The sequence below is a fragment of the Pristiophorus japonicus genome, chromosome 5 (assembly GCF_044704955.1).
Source record: "Pristiophorus japonicus isolate sPriJap1 chromosome 5, sPriJap1.hap1, whole genome shotgun sequence".
Lineage (NCBI taxonomy): Eukaryota > Metazoa > Chordata > Chondrichthyes > Pristiophoridae > Pristiophorus > Pristiophorus japonicus.
In genome coordinates, this window is record NC_091981.1 from 279597632 (window position 1) to 279612948 (window position 15317).

Here is a 15317-nt window from a genome sequence, read left to right on the forward strand (position 1 = left end):
TGGGAAATCGATAGAAGCAGACTTAAAAATTCATAGCTTGTCCAAAGAAGTTAAATCTGACTTCTCCCACAAGCTTGCTATTAGTTTAAAAAAAATAATCAAGAGCAGAATAAGCACTTTGCCAAGTCGCTACTAAAATGAGCTGAAAATGATCTTTGCAATTCAGTGACCCTCCCCCCCCCCCCCCCCCCCCACCCCAATCTCCTACTGCAAAGTGTGCAATTCTTCATGCAAAGCATGGTAGATGTGTGGAACACTCTCCCACAAAAAGCAGCAGATGATAGCTCAATTAATAACTTTACTTCTGAGATCGATAGATTTTTGCTAGCCAAAGGTATTAAAGGACACGGAGCCAAGGCGGGGAGATGGATCATCTGAAATCCCACTGAATGAATGGTGGAACAGGCTCGGCACTGAATGGCCTGCTCCTGTTCCTATGTTTACACTTGGCGAGGGCAGGATTGGTTGTGATGACGCTCATGGTCTCACAGCCTGCCCACATTTGGGCTGACGTGGAGCAGTGGTCACTTGGGTGAGGTGTTGGAGCAGCCTGGGCCCTCTGGACTACACTGCAACTCAAGGCAGCACCTTGAGAAATGTGGATGGATAAAAACAAAAGTTTTAAATTTTACTTTCGAGAGTTTGGCTGCAGAGTGCTGTGTTCGTGGCTACTCTGAAAATAATGGGTATGATTGACCCCCCCCCCCCCCCCCCGGACCAATTTTGAGTTCTCTCTCTCTCTTTCTCCACAGTACTGTCGTGGGTGGTGGGTCTGTCAGCTTGCCTTCCTGAGCCAGAGCGGTTGAGAGTCGCTCCCACTCCTTGGTTCTCAAGCTTGGATTTATTAATCAGGGTGTGATAAAGTGCAGCAGACAACTGTTTTGTACAAAGAAGGTCTGGATTTTATTCAAGAAATCAAGTAAAACAAATACACTCCAATAAAACTGTAAAATCTTACACAAAGGTTCTAAACAATGGGGAATAGTTTATTACAGGTAATAAACACAATAGAAATACCTCCCACCTCCCACTCACTCTCTAACTAGGTCAAACTCTGGGCTCCAGGGATTCATGCTCACCAGATCCTTCCTTTGACAGCTAGGGCTGTTTCGCGGTTTCGGGGTTCCTTGGTCATAGCCGGTTTGCCTTGCCGTACCCCGGATGTGGTAGAAGATCTCTGTTGCATATTGAAGCCAGTTGGGTTGAGTCCACTGATGCGGTTAGACGCGCTTTGGCGTTTTCTCTGGTGAGTACCCAATTTCCTTTGTTAGCAATAAGGTTTTAAGTTCTTTAGGTAATTTTTACCCACCAGATAATCTCGGCCTACCAAGTCAGTTGGTATTGATGTTCCACTGATTGGTTTTTGACGTTCTTTTCTCCGATGTCGCGATGTTTCTTCCTGTGGTTTCTCACCGTGTGCTCTCGATCTTCTTGTTCCGAAGTGCTTGGTCAGAACAGTTCTTCCTGTGATGGTCAGAATAGAAGTAGTTCTCTTGGTACGATCAGCCCTCAATTATACACTGAGAGGCTGCTTAATCTTCACGCAAATCTAACGTTTCTTTTGTTTAAGTTTTGCTGCCCAGCTAACTGAAACTTGATTAAGTGTTTTAATTTGGCGTTGATGGACTTTTCTGCATTGATGAGCTCTTGTCCATTGTAATAGCACTGCTTTGGCTTTCGGAAGTCTGGGATGAGCCAGATATTTCTCTGCCTGTTGAAAAGGTGTTGGAATATGTATGTGACATTTGGGTCCTGTGGGTGGGGTGGATAACGTTTCTTCCGTGGTCGATTGTTTAAACGCTAATGTTTTCTGGGAGCCCGGCTATGGTTAAACAGCCCCCCCAAATTCTAAATCCCACCCCTCTGTCACTGCAGTTTTTCCCCACAGGCCCAAACATGCCTTTTAAAATCCCAAACTTGGTTAAAACTGGTAGATTTCTTCCACATGCAACATTCTGTTTAATAGGCCCAAATCGAATTTCCTTTTCAGTGAGTCCAAACATTGGGGGGTTTCCACGAATTTTGGAATCTTACACCACCCTCCCCTCCGCCCTGTCCCAATCCACTCGCACAAGCTGGGGAGAACCACATTGAGCCACCTCTCCTATTACTGGACTCTCTTGTGAACCGTGGCTTTGTTGGTCGCATTGCCGCCTTAGAGTCGGAAGGTTGTGGGTTCAAGCCCCACTCCAGAGACTTGAAGCCGACACTCCAGTGCAGTACTGAGGGAGTGCTGCACTGTCGGAGGTCCCGTCTTTCTGGATGAGATGTTAAACCAAGGCCCCATCTGTCCCCCCTCGGAGGACGTAAATAGAGATATATGTCCAAGTTAGGATGGCATGGGATTTGGAGGTGGTGATGTTCTGTTCCCACAACACTATTTGAAGAAGAGCAGGGGAGTTCACCCCAATATCCTAACCAATATTTATCCCTCAACCATCATCTAAGCATCTGTTCTTATAGGGCTTGACAGGGTCGATGCAGGGAGGATGTTTCCTCTGGCTGGGGAGTCTAGAACCAGGGATCACAGTCTCGGAATAAGGGGTCGGCCATTTAGGACTGAGATGAGGAGAAATTTCTTCACTCAGAGGGTGGCGAATCTTTGGAATTCTCTACTCCAGAGGGCTGTGGAGGCTCAGTCTTTGAGTATATTCAAGACAGACATCGATAGATTTTTGAATATTAAGGGGATCAAGGGATATGGGGATAGTGCAGGAAAGTGGAGTTGAGGTCGAAGATCAGCCATGATCTTATTGAATGGCGGAGGATGCTCAAGGGGCCGAATGATCTACTCCTGCTCCTATTTTTTATCTTCTTTAAAACAGATTATCTGGTGGTTGTGAAAGACGCTACAAGAATGCAAGTTGTTTCTTTTCTCTTCCTTCATTCCTTCTTTTGCTTCCTTGCTTCTTTCTGTGTTTTCTTCCTCCATTCCCTTTCTTCTTTCCCTTTCTTCTCCTTTCTTCTCTTTCCTTTTCTCCTGTCCCACCGCAGGGCTTCTGGCTACGTCACTTCTAATGAAACCACTGTGCAGTAAGTGCCTTTACAGGCAGTGCTTAATTTAACTTAAGCTACAATAATGGAGTTCAGCAGTCCTTGTAAAAGTGAAGGAAGGCCATTTAGTCATCTTTACGAGGTGTCGGTTTATATAGAGGTTGTGCGTCCTCGAGGGTTAGCGGCCTTCAGTTGGCGAAGTTTGTTTTGCGACCTCGTAAAGAGCGACTTCGAAAGAAGTACGAGCATGTGTTGACCATGTACGTTCAACAAATGTAGCGGTCTTTGTGTCCTTGCCGTTCTGTAATTTGTTTTCATTGGTCGCTGCTGGGAGCTTGGCGCTGACTCTCAACAAGCAATGAAGTAGACTATTCATCGACTTCTGAATTCAAAACTCCCTCAGATCTCCACATATGGTTCAGTAAAGACGCCCTTGCATGTGGTACTGAGCTGTATCGACCAGAAGGTCCTAAGATTGATTATCGGTCTATTTTGCCTTAACTGATCCCAACTAGTAAAGTGATAGAATCGTAGAAATTTACAGCGCGGAAGGAGGCCATTTCAGCCCATTGTGTCCGCTCCAGCTGACCAAGAGCTATCCGGCCTAATCCAACTTTCCAGCCTTTGGTCCATAGCCCTGTAGGTTGCAGCACTTCAGGTGCACATCCAAGTACTGTTTAAATGTGGTGAGGGTTTCTGCCTCTACCACCCTTTCAGGCAGTGAGTTCCAGACCCCCACCACCCTCTGGGTGAAATAATTTCTCCTCAAATCCCCTCTAAACCTTCCCCCCCCTATTATTTTAAATCTATGCCCCCTGGTTGTTGACCTCTCTGCAAAGGGAAATAGATCCTTCCTATCCACTCTATCTAGGCCCCTCATAATTTTATACACCTCAATAAGATCTCCCCTCAGCCTCCTCTGTTCCAAAGAAAACAACCCCAGCCTATCCAATCTTTCCTCATAGCTAAAATTCTCCAGTCCAGGCAACATCCTCGTAAATCTCCTCTGTTGCCTCTCTCGTGCAATCACATCTTTCCTGTAAATGTAGTGACCAGAACTACACGCAGTACTCCAGCTGTGGCCTAACTAGAGTTTTATACAGTTCAAGCATAATCTCTCTGCTCTTGTGTTCTATGCCTCTATGTGATTGGAAGTTGCAATTGGCTGCGGTGCACCTGGGCTAGGAAAGGGGAGATTAAGCCGTTGTTCCTATTCCTAATTGCTGTCTGGTGAGCTTTGCGTTTTCCTGGCTGTTTGATGGTGACAGCTATGGGTTCCTCCCCGCTCTCTTTCCCCCCCCCCCCCCTGCCCCCCCCCCCCCGGCCCAACATCTCCCCACCCCAGCCTCCATTCCATGGTCAGTATCTATCCAAGCAAAGAATGGTCACATGAACAAGATGCTGGGAGAATATCCGTGTCTTTATAAGCATAACAGCACAACCGACATTTGTATAACTTCTTTAATGTAGCCAAACGTCGCAACAATTGACACCGAGCCAAACTGACACCTTGGGACAGGCGACCAAAGACTTGGTCAAAGAGTGAGAGAGGTTTCAACCAGGGACTTGAAGGCGAGAGAGGCGGAGAAGCCAAGAGGGAAGGGAATGTCAGAGCTCAGTGCCGAGATGGCTGAAGGCACGACCAGCAATCCTGGGGCGAATGAAGTCGGGGGGGGGGGGGTACAAGAAGCAAGAGTTGGAGCAACGCCGAGTTCTCTGAGCAAGATTCAGCCACTTCAGTGGAGATCAGAAAAGCAGGGTGGAGGGAACCGAAATGAGGGGAAGGAACACTCCTTGTAAACCGACCTGACCTTTGACATTGGCGATAGGCTGGCCCGACTTCCTGATGCAACTATCTGTGATCTTAATGGGGAGGGAACAGCAGTACCGCAGCACCTCGCTCGTGATGAAAAACTTCCCACTGCAGTTGAAGTCAAGGACATCAGACAGAAGGGAGTGGATTACAATACAGTAATCCAGTCAGAGTTCAGAGAAGGTCAGAAACCACAAGAGTAATCACTCAGCAGGGGATAAAAATGGGAGATGTAGGGAGTTTACTGTCAAAAGAAAAAACATATATATTTACAACCTCCTCCTCCTCTGACCAATGCTTGGTACATGCACTGAATCTGAAGAAAAGCAAGGCATTTATCTTCAATCCTATCTGTATTCTGCTTCTTTACTCCTAGGATTATTCCATTGATGTATATTACTTTGTAATGTTTCCTTCAGAGATATCCTAAATACGTTGAATGTTACACCAGGCACGGCCCTGATCGGTGCCAGTCAATAAAGTATGACTGAAAACCGGTCCGCGCGTTGATTTTAATGACCTTGGTTCAAAGCCCTCAACGGTCTCCCAGCTCGGCCCGTGCAGTCCGAATCTCCCTCATCGGGCAGATAAAACGCAGTGATCCGACGAGCATGTTAAGATGAGCTCAATAAATCATGTGCAAGAAGCCAGGCAACTGAACCATCAGGAGATTGCAGGAAGTCCGTGTTTCTCTATAGCTATACAAATAAAATTAAAATTGGGGCTGGCAACCATATCTGAGGCACCGAGGGAGGTGCTCAGACATTTTCTTTTTGTGAGAGGAGCTCTATATAAATACACGTTGTCCGTCAAATCTTCACCCTGTCCAAAAGCCGATAAGAAGGGAGGGCGAGGCTGGGGAGGGGAGGGGAGGGGAGGGAATGATGGCTTGAGTTCCAGTGTTTGTTTTTGCAGCTGATGACGACTAATTAAAAAACCTCAAAGTCTGACAGCAGCATTGCTAAACAGCAACTTGCATTTATATGGCGCCTTTTGGAGTTCAGTAATACAATGTCCCCACGGCGCTTCACAGGAGTGATATCAAACAACGTTTGACACCAAGCCACAAGGAGATATTGGGCCACATGACCAAAAGCTTGGTCAAAGAGGTAGATTTTAAGGAACGCCTTAAAGGAGTAGAGAGGTTTAGAACATAACATTAGAATTAGGGGCAGACCATTTGGCCCCTCGAGCCTGCTCCACCATTCAATAAGATCAAGGCTGATCTGATCTTGGCCTCAACTCCACTTTCCTGCCTGTTCCCCATAACCTTTGACTCCCTTATCATTTAAAAATCTGTCTATCTCCGCCTTAAATATATTCAATGACCCAGCCTCCACAGCTCTCTGGGGCAGAGAATTCCACAGATTTACAACCCTCAGAGAGAAGAAATTCCTCCTCATCTCCGCCTTAAATGGGTGACGACCCCTAATTCTGAAACTATGTCCCCTAGTTCGAGATTCCCTCACGAGGGGAAAGATCCTCTCTGCATCTACCCCGTCAAGCCCCCTCAGAACCTTGTACATTTCAATAAGATCACCTCTGATTCTTCTGAACTCCAATGAGTATAGGCCCAACCTGCTCAACCTTTCTTCATAAGTCAACCCCTTCATCTCAGGAATCAACCGAATGAACCTTCTCTGAACTGCCTCCAATGCAAGTATATCACTCCTTAAATAAGGAGACCAAACATGTATGCAGTACTCCAGGTGTGGTCTCACCAACTACTGTGCAGTTGTAGCAAGACTTGTCTACTTTTATACACCTTTAGGGAGGAAATTCCAGAGCTTAGGGCCTCGGCAGCTGAAAGCCCGTCAATGGTAGAGCGATTAAAATCAGGGATGCGCAAGAAGTCAGAATTGGAGGTTTGTCAGGCTGGAGGAGGTTAGAGATTGGGAGGGGCGATGGAGAAGTTTGAAAACAAGGATGAGACACACAAGTGAGTGGGGAAGGAGAATGGAATTCTGCTTTCAGACCAGACTTTTGGTGTGTGGCCGCCTTTATGCGTGCACATTATCAGTCGGAGTGGTCTGGTCCCTAACTAGGCTGCTCGTAAATATAACTGGGGCTGTATGAGATGTCTTGTTGCCACCCAGGAGTCGGGCACAAAGGAAACGCTCTGTGGTCTCGAAGTCAGACTGTTTGTTCCAGAGCAGAGTGTTCACGAGCTGTGAACCTACTAATCTAATTTGCACTCCTTTAAATTGTGCATAAAATAACATTTTTAGCATGACACAGAGTGGTCAATATTTCCCAACAGGCAAATAACCCAATCTCAGTTTTGGCTCTGATAAAGAATGCCCCTTTAACCCCTCTTGGATGTCAGCCATGGCTCAGTTGGTAGCAACCTTGCCTTTAAGTCAGAAGGTTGAGTGTTCAAGTCCCACTCCAGAGACTTGAGTACATAAATCTAGGCTGATACTCCAGTGCAATACTGAGGGAGTACTGACACATTATCTGGTCATTCATCATCGGCGGTTCTTCGAGCGAGGATGACTTGCTTCCACAAGAGTTCTCAGGTGTTTCAATGAAGGACCCGATGTTCCAGTCCTGAACTCCAATTGAGGGGGTGGAAGATGCCTGTGCGTGGATCACCAGTCACCACACGAGCTCGACAAAACTAGGCCTTGATCCAGTGGCAAGGGTTAACTAGGACGACTGGAGACCTGCTCTGCTGCACGGGCCGAGTGCAGTCATGATCACGTTGCTGTTTGCAGGACCTGCTGTTCGCAAATTGGCTGCCGTGTTTCCCACATTACAACAGTGACTACACTTTAAAAAGTACTTCATTGGCTGTAAAGTACTTTGGAGCGTCTGCAGGTTGTGAAAGGCACTGTATAAATGCAAGTCCTTTTCTTGTTTTTCTTATGCCAACCCCACCCATATCCCTGCCCAGTCTCTGAGGGTGACACTACCCATAGGGGGCAGATAAAGGGCACACTCCATCCAAAAAATGCCTTCTCCCTATAGAAACATAGAAAATTGGTGCAGGAGTAGGCCATTCGGCCCTTCGAGCCTGCACCACCATTCAATAAGATCATGGCTGATCATTCACCTCAGTTCCCCTTTGCTGCTGTAGAAACATAGAAAATATTACCCATGCAAACCTAAACCTATACAATGGTGCTTGTTCTGACCACTCAGCGCATTGTCTGCCCAGCACTGCAGGTTTTGCATTGCTGGCCTGTTCAAATCTCTCCTCCGGTATTGGCCATCCTCAGCCAGAATCTTTACAATTACAACTTCTAGATATTTGCCGGTGCTGTCTTGCCATCAATATTGAAATCCACTTCACAACGTGAATGAGGTAAACTCCAGGGAGCCGAGTACGATGACTTTCCTGGATCCTTCTCTTGTCAAATGTAGTCTGATAACGCTCCTGCGAAGCCATTTGGGACATTTGACTAGTTCGAATCATAGAACAGCACAGCATCGAAGGAGGCCATTCGGTCTATCGAGTCTGCACACGCTCTTTCGAAGAGCAATCCAGTTGAATATTGTATACAGTTTTGGTCTCCTAATCTGAGGAAGGACATTCTTGCTATTGAGGGAGTGCAGCGAAGGTTCACCAGACTGATTCTTGGGATGGCAGGACTGACATATGAAGAAAGACTGGATCGACTAGGCTTATATTCACTGGAATTTAGAAGAATGAGAGGGGTTCTCATAGAAACATATCAAATTCTGATGGGTTTAGACAGGTTAGATGCAGGAAGAATGTTCCCAATGTTGGGGAAGTCCAGAACCAGGGGTCACAGTCTAAGGATAAGGGGTAAGCCATTTAGGACCGAGATGAGGAGAAACTTCTTCACCCAGAGAATTGTGAACCTGTGGAATTCTCTACCACAGAAAGTTGTTGAGGCCAGTTCATTAGATGTATTCAAAAGGGAGTTAGATGTGGCCCTTACGGCTAAAGGGATCAAGGGGTATGGAGAGAAAGCAGGAATGGGGTACTGAAGTACATGATCAGCCATGTTGAATTGTGGTGCAGGCCTACTCCTGCACCCAGTTTCTATGTTTCTCGTCCCAATCACCCTGCTCTCGCACCCTCCCTCATCCCCAACCATCCCTGCAATATTACCTCTAAGTCTTTATCCAATTCCCTTGTTCTGTAACTATGTGGATAGGTGCTGTACAAATGTTGTTTCAAAGTTTTGTTGTTGCATAGTGGTTGAACTATAAATGTGGACAGAGAGGCGAATGACGATGGCGTGTGCTGGTGATGACTGAGCAATAGTGACAGAAGCCTGGGAGCAAGGTTCCTCGGCTGGGCCTCAAAGCTGAGCTGCGTGGGGAGGAAGAAAGATTGTAATCTTCTCGATCTGTTGTTGTGGTTGAGGCGATTTTGGTACAAATACAACCAACCCACAGAGTTGCAGAAATGACGAGTTGGGCTTGTTGCTTGCGTTGCATGTTCGACAGCAATGGGGTGATTCGGGACCTTGAGTCCCACCTTTCAAAAATAGGCCTGACCAGTTTTGGATTCCTTTTGCGAGATTAATATTAAGGTTTTTTTTTGTTTTGCAACCACTTGAACCTCTGTAAAGTGCCTTTAACAAAGAGGAGCTGGGTGTTGCGATGGAGTCTGGGAGGGGAGAAGGAGTGGCCAAAGGCTGGCTGAAGAGGGACAAATCAGCCCGCTTGATTGGCACTCCATCCCCACCTTCAACGTCAACATTCACTCCCTCCACCACCGGCGCACCGTGGCTGCAGTGTGTACCATCTACAAGATGCACTGCAGCAACTCGCCAAGGCTTCTTCGGCAGCACCTCCCAAACCCGCGACCTCTACCAGCTAGAAGGACAAGGGCAGCAGGTGCATGGGAACACCATCACCTGCAAGTTCCCCTCCAAGTCACACTTCATCCTGCCTTGGACATCTATCACTGTTCCTTCGTCGTCGCTGGGTCACAATCCTGGAACTCCCTCCCTAACAGCGCTGTGTGGGAGTACCTTCACCACACGGACTGCAGCGGTTCAAGAAGGCGGCTCACCACCACCTTCTCGAGGGCGATTAGGGATGGGCAATAAATGCCGGCCTTGCCAGCGACGCCCACATCCCGAGACAATTTTCTTTTTTAAAGTAGGTATGGAGCAAGGTTTGGGAAGGGAGGGCGGGAGTGGATAACGCACAAGGCCAAAGAACAGAGGGTGTGAGCTGGGGTTGGAGAACATTGCAGAGGTAGAGTGGGGTGACGAGAGGCCAGAAGGAAGAAAGCATACTTCCTCTTGCAATCTCCTGTAGTCTGCCCACCCGTCCCACCTGAGAGATTCGGCTGGTTGTGACTTCATAAGAACCCAAGTTAATGGTGGAGCTACAGGCGTTTTGGTGTTTCTCGCACCAAAACTGCAGATACCGCGGCAGCTAACCTGAAGCAAGACTGGGCCGAGTTGAGAAAAAAACAGCTTTAGAACTGGGGGCGCTAGTTCCCATTTTTTTTAGCAAATATGGGCGATAGCCTGCATCTCAGTGCTTATATGGGCACTAAATATGTACCAAAGGTCTAGCCCTGCGAGTAAATCTCAGGAGGAAAAAGCAGAATTGAAGCTTTGCTTTGTAATGCCCATTGTATTTTCCATAGACTTCACATTGCACAGCTTCCTCCAGGTTTGTTGGATTCTCCAAATAAAACATTCGTTTAAAAGCAGTCTCTGCTTCACTTTCCTCCTGTCCGAAAGAGAGACACTTTTGCTGAGGGACGCAGGAGATACTCTCTGTCAGCTGTGGCTCTTTGGTAGTACCCTCGCCTCTGAGTCAGAAGGTTGTGGGTTCAACTTCCACTCGAGAGACTTGAGCACATAATTCCAGGCTGACACTCCAGTGCAGTGCTGCACTGTCGGAGGTGCCGTCTTTCACATGAGACGTTAAACCGAGGCCCCGTCTGCCCGCTCAGCTGGAGGTAAAATATCCCACGGCGCTGTTTCAAAGATGTCGGCCGGCGCGGACACGCTGGGCCGAAATGGCCTCCTTCTGCGCTGTAAATTTCTATGTTTCTAAGAGCAATGGAGTTATCCCCACTGTCCTGGCTAACATTTATCCCTCAACATAACAAAAGCAGATTATCTGGTCATTATTACATTGCTATTTGTGGGAGCTTGCTGTGCGCGCATTGGCTGCAGCTTTACCAACATCACAACCGTGAACACACTCCCAAAAACTACTTCATTGGCTGTAAAGCGCTTTGAGACGTCTGGTAGTCATGAAAGGCGATATATAAATGCAATTCTGTTTTTTTTTCTCTTTGCCCGCTGCCACGGACCAAATGTGGGAGGCTGGGCTGCAAGTGTAGTCGGCAGCCAGAGTTGTCCCGAAGCCAACATCCACACGGGTATGTGTGTGAGCTTTTTAGCAGGGTAACATTCAACGGCAGCCACCTCGACTGATCTATTTTTGCGTTTCCCTCCTCCCCCTCCACCAAAGCTGGGGGCACTGGGGCAGATTGCGGGACGCCTACCGCCGCCCGGGCTGACACCAGCCAGAGTCATGGCCAAACCCAGGGCTGAAGCTGCTATTTCGCTGAGCAGTAACCCAACAACTCACCGCGTTAACTGACTGGAGACTTGGGTTTGGTGGAGAGCAACCAGTTTTATGTGTTTTTTTTAAAAAGACATTCAATCAAAGTGTAAGTCACTCATTAAAACTGCAATGTGTTGGTAAACAAACACCCCCCCCCCCCGCTCCGCCGCTCACTGACACAGGGCGAGAAAATGTGTCGAAGTGATACCGGCTTTCCACCTTGACGTCTGCCGACAGAGCTGCTGTTTCTATTTGCGACTTCATTACTGTGAAGGCGGCCAGATCGCCGAGGGCAGGGAGGTTAAAAGCAGTGTGGGTTTTTTTTGGGAGCCGCGTTTATTATAGTAACAAGTCACTCGCAGATCAAGGCTGGGGCTTGAAAAACTGGCTATTTGAAGTTCGGTCAGTGACGTGTTGCCAGTTGTTATTAATAAACGACACGGTATTTAATGTTTTTTCTCTCTTTCCCCCCGCACTCCCTATTTGACTGAATGCTGCAAGCGGAGAGAGTTTCAATTCGTTTTAAACTTCAGGGAGTTGTTCAGGTCCATTTGGCCTGAGTTTCCGAGATGTGAATTTAAGAGCCTTGCTCTCCCTGCCCCTTCGCCCCCCACCCCCCACATACACACACTCACATTGCTTTTTGGTCTTTCTGTGCTGCACACATCATTCTGTAGCTAAGGTCTCCGGCAAGCACAAACCTCTTCCCAGTCCTCTGCAACTGTCTCTGCAATCATCATCATAGGCAGTCCCTCGGAATCGAGGAAGACTTGCTTCCACTTTTAAAATGTGTCCTTAGGTGGCTGAACAGTCCAATACAACAACCGCAGTCCCACAGGTGGGATAGACAGTCGTTGAGGGAAGGGGATGGCTGGGACTGGTTTGCCGCACGCTCTTTCCGCTGCCTGCGTTTGATTTCTGCATGCTCTCGGATCAAAGCGTCTTAAGTTCCCGGGCAACTATGGCGGTGCGGCATTCCGGCCTGTCGCTGTTGGGGTTGTCCATGAGGGTCCTGACGTTCCAGGTCCCGAACTTCATGTTAGAGGAGCGGAAGATGCCTGTGCGTGAGTTCTTTTAACGTGGGGTGGTCGTTCCACCACCCGGCTACCACGCGGGCCCTAGCTGAGCGAGGTCTGGATCCAGTGGCAAGGGGGTCCAAGACGACTGGAGACCAGGCACCGCTGTATGGGGCCTAGCTGCCTGCGGCGAGATGTTGGCCGCAGGCTCGGCACTGGGTAGTGCCCTTGATGGTCGGTGGTCTGAGGCCTGGTTGGGGGGAGGCTGTGTGAGGGTCAGTGGCCCACTGGGTTTCAGGGTGGGAGGTCGGGGGGGGGGGGGGTGGGGCGGTCACAGCCATGGTACTCACTATGTGCTGGAGGCGACACTGCTGCTGGTGCTCTGACTTTATATCTCTCTCTTGATCACACCTTCCCTTCCCCTCCAAACACTCCCTGGCTTCAGACTCCCTGTGAGCACCTCCTCCAATAGCTGGCTCCCACCCTCACGTCGAGGGTCACAAAGTCCTCGTCCCGTCTGTGGTACGCCCACGTTCAGAGTTGCCGTTTGCGTTTCAGTAAAGTGGGACAAGAGCATGTGAGTCGGCACTTCTCGTGTCCCCCCCCCCCCTCAACTGTGTCAGCCAGTGGCTCAGTGGGTATCACCCTCGCCTCTGACTCATAAGGTTGTGGGTTCAGGTCCCACTCCAGAGACGTGAGCACAAAAATCAAGGCTGACACTCCAGTGCAGTGCTGAGAGGGGTGCCGTATCTCAGATGAGACGTTAAACCGAGGCCCTGTCTGCTCTCTCAGGTGAACATAAAAGATCCCATGGCACTATTTCGAAGAAGACCAGGGGAGTTATCCCCGGTGTCCTGGTCAATATGTATCCCTCAACCAACATCGCTTTTTTAAAAAAAAAAACAGATTATTTGGTCATGATCACATCGCTGTTTGTGGGAGCTTGCTGTGCACAAATTGGCTGCTGTGTTTCACACATTACAAACAGTGACTGCACTCCAAAATGCACTTCATTGGCTGTAAAGCACTTTTGAGACATTGGGTGGGCATGAAAGGCGCTATATAAATGCAAGTCTTTCTTTTGGAGTCTCGGGGAATCGAAGGATATGGGGATCATGCAGGTAGGTGGAATTGAGGTCGATGATCAGCCTTGATCTCATTGAATGGCGGAGCAGGCTCGAGGGGCCGTATGGCCTACTCCTGTTCCTATTTCTTATGTTCTTTTAGCAAAGCGTTGAGCAAGGCTTTTCACATCATGTTCACTCAAATGGTTGAAATGCACCCCAATTACAGACTGTGTCCCTCCAAATATGGACAGAGTGTTTTTTGATGCTTATGCCATAAATGTAAGATTGTCCCCAATCAATTCAATAAGGGATTCAGGAGCTATTTCTTTAGCCGGAGAGTGGTGGGAGTGGGGAGCTCACGGCCACAGGGATTGGTTGAGGTGAATAGCACGGATGCATTTCAGGGGAAGTTAGATACACACATGAAGGAGAAAGGAATAGAAGGATATGGTGATGGGGCAAGATGGAATAAAGTGGGAGGAGGCTCATGTGGAGCATGAACAGCGGTGTGGACCCGTTGGACCGAATGGCCTGTATCTGTGCTGTAAATGCTATATAATTGTGTACAATACTGGGCTGAAGTAGTGATGGAAGCAAATGAGCTACTTCAAGTGATAAGTTAAAAGCATCACAGAAGAAGCCTGTTGCACAGTGTTAAAGTGCATTGTCTTTCAAAATTCTCATCCTTGTTTTCAAATCCTTCCATGGCCTCACCCCTTCCTATCTCTGTAATCTCCTTCAATCCCGCAACCCCTTGAGGTATCTGCGCTCCTCTAATTCTGCTCTCTTGAGCATCCCTGATTATAATCGCTCCACCATTGGCGACCGTGCCTTCTGCTGCCCCAAGCTCTGGAACAGCCTCTCTTTCCTCCTTGAAGACACTCATTAAAACCTACCTCTTCGATCAAGCTTTTGGTCACCTGCCCTAATTTCTCCTTATGTAGCTCGGTGGCAAATTATTTGTCTCATAATACTCCTGTAAGTGCCTTGGGACGTTTCACTACGTAAAAGGCGCTATATAAATTGAAGTTGTTGTTGATAGATTGGGCCCAGTGGATATTCCCCACTCTACTTTCTCCCTGCCTCACTAATTTTAATAAAAATATATAGCTGTAGCATGAACATGAGTAAGAGAGAGAAAATTGGCAGAGCCGGCTTAAAAAAAGGCGGGGGGGGGGGGAGGAGAAATGTGGTAACACGCTTGTGGTCTTTATCACACTTTATATCTACCCTCCCCACTCCCAAGCTTAAAGCCTGTGTTTTTTTTTTTAAGTGCCCAACATATGTTCACTTGTACAAAAGCAACACACACTTTGGATGCTGGAAATATGAAATAAGAACATAGAAACATAGAATAAGAAATAGGAACAGGAGTAGGCCAAATGGCCCCTCGAGCCTGCTCCGCCATTTAATAAGATCATGGCTGATCTGATCATGGACTCGGCTCCACTTCCCCGCCCGCTCCTCATAATCCCATATCCCCATATCATTTAAGAAACTATCTATTTCTGGCTTAAATGTATTCAGTGTCCCGGCTTCCACAGCTCTCTGAGGCAGCGAATTCCACAGATTTACAACCCTCAGAGAAGAAACTTCTCCTCATCTCTGTTTTAAATGGGCGGCCCCTTATTCTAAGATCATGCCCTCTAGTTCTAGTCTCCCCCATCAGTGGAAACATCCTCTCTGCATCCACCTTGTCAAGCCCCCTCATAATCTTATACGTTTCGATAAGATCACCTCTCATTCTTCTGAATTCCAATGAGTAGAGGCCCAACCTACTCAACCTTTCCTCATAAGTCAACCCCCTCATCTCCGGAATCAACCTAGTGAACCTTCTCTGAACAGCCTCCAAAGCAAGTATATCCTTTCGCAAATACGGAAACCAAAACTGCACGCAATAAAACGCGAAAA

General features: G+C 47.8%; 1 protein-coding gene across 1 annotated transcript in view; it reads left to right on the forward strand.

Annotated features, from left to right (window-relative positions):
* acvr2ba (activin A receptor type 2Ba) overlaps positions 1-15317 on the forward strand; it is a 229877-nt gene that overhangs the window by 150040 nt on the left and 64520 nt on the right. The window lies entirely within an intron of this gene.